General features: G+C 27.6%; 2 protein-coding genes across 5 annotated transcripts in view; one reads left to right on the top strand and one right to left on the bottom strand.

Annotated features, from left to right (window-relative positions):
* LOC108746866 (dynein heavy chain 1, axonemal-like) overlaps positions 1-1,991 on the bottom strand; it is a 94,175-nt gene that overhangs the window by 42,526 nt on the left and 49,658 nt on the right. The gene's annotated exons all lie outside the window — the stretch shown is intronic.
* Positions 1-1,991, top strand: part of LOC108746869 (thyrotropin-releasing hormone receptor-like) — a 33,829-nt gene that overhangs the window by 3,605 nt on the left and 28,233 nt on the right. The gene's annotated exons all lie outside the window — the stretch shown is intronic.

Here is a 1,991-nt window from a genome sequence, read left to right as displayed (position 1 = left end):
ATATATATATCAAAATTTAAAATTCAATAAAACTTTAGTAAAATTATATTAAATAATTTTATATTACGTAATATTTTCTTTACTTTAAAGCTTTTAATCACTTAATGTTTGCATATATGTCGTGTATATATGAATGTCCGCCACTTATCTAATACGTTAAGTGGATTAATGCATGTGCACAAGTGTTTAATGTACGTTGCTCGAGTTATTGTGACAGTTCGCATTTACATCATTATACATATGTATATAGTAAGTTAGTTTATTGAATAATTGAATAATATATAATTGTAGTGCATTTATATGCATTTTCATGATTCTGAAAAATTTAACGTGTGAAATAATGTTACGAAAGGAATGTTAGAATTTAATTATTAAGTAATTACAAAATTTCGTATGCTTTGCATAACATTGTTAGAAAATATAAAAATATGTTCAAACATTATTTATTTTTTATGATTTTTTTCTTGGATTTATCACTGTTGGAGTTATAAAGCCTCGGAATTCGGGATATAGCACTCGTATACTATATATCAGTATCTTACCACATGTGTTGTCATAAATCTTAATAAGTAAACATTGAAATATTGGGTTTTCCGCGATCGACCATATACGCTGTTCGCACGACTAGAGCATCAAGGCAAGCATGTAATCCGAAACATCAACAAATCTGGAAATAGTTTACACTCGGCTTTAGGCATATTACATTAATAGAAAAGTATAAAAAAGAACATTCATAAATCGATTTACAATAAAAATAAACAGGATCCACCTCGGCTAGGCATTTAAATTACTACATTAGTAAATGTGACGTGGAATATGTGCCGTAATACAAACAATAAATAGTCGCTAATTTCTAAACGAGTGAATAGATATTTAAATACCACATCAGTATCTTTTAATTTATCAAATGTAGGTTTTTTTTTATTGTGATTCATCTTTGCTGCCAATAAAAAGTGTGTCGACAACCATATGCTATTAGAGAAACGTGAACACCTCCGAATGTGGTTTGTGGACTATTTTGGACCGACGTATAAATACTCTCGCACCTTACATAACCAATCGCCATTCATCTTTACGGATCTACGTGCATTGCTTTCTACTGCTCGTTTATACTGCTTGTTTATAATCGCGGTCTGTGTTATCGACATATTATGAACCGTGTGGAATCTGCTTTTTGCCATTGATATTGCTATCAGTGGGTGTATAAAGAGGCGGAAAAGATTGCTATGTATATCTCGATATATCTTACAAATTAGAGGCATCATTATAATTCATGCGAAAGGAACATATCCATAAAGTATATTTAAAAAAATATTTGTTAAAAGATAAATTTTTATGAGAAATATTTAGAATTTTTCTTTGCGTGAATAGAAATATGCATGATAAAAGATATTTATCATAAAAAGTATATTTTCCGTAAAAAATATTTATATCTGTATCTTAGTGTTGATTTCATTATTGTATTTTGTTAAAATAATTTTGTGGAATATTCTTTTAATTTTATATATAATTTAAACTTTACAGTAGTATAATTATGAATAAAATAAAAAATATATTTATATTCTTGATTCTGCATTCTGACTTTAATACACTCTACTAATGGTGCCATTTGTATTTAGGTTAAATTAAAGCCTATTATAGTAAATAACTATGCACTACCCTATTGTTTGATTTTCCATTATAAGAAACATCGAGGAATGAAAGTCATTTTATAGAGATGTTCTGTAATATGACAAAAATACTCGTTTCTTACAATTTAATTCAAACAGACAAGTATTTTCTTTCACGTTAATGTCGACTGTTTAAATGTTATGTATATAGTTTGAAATTCTCGGAATGTTTAGTAGAAAATAACAACGCGCAATTCCGCATTTGATTAATCATTTCAGTATGCATAATTTTAGAATTCTTGCAGTTAAAATAATAAACAAGGAGAAATCGATATTTCAGCAAAGAGTTTATGCTTTTTATTATTATTTTTCAAATCTTGT

This window comes from Trachymyrmex septentrionalis, unplaced genomic scaffold (assembly GCF_001594115.1).
Source record: "Trachymyrmex septentrionalis isolate Tsep2-gDNA-1 unplaced genomic scaffold, Tsep1.0 scaffold19, whole genome shotgun sequence".
Taxonomy (NCBI): Eukaryota; Metazoa; Arthropoda; class Insecta; order Hymenoptera; family Formicidae; genus Trachymyrmex; species Trachymyrmex septentrionalis.
This window is presented reverse-complemented; position numbering and strand designations above follow the sequence as displayed.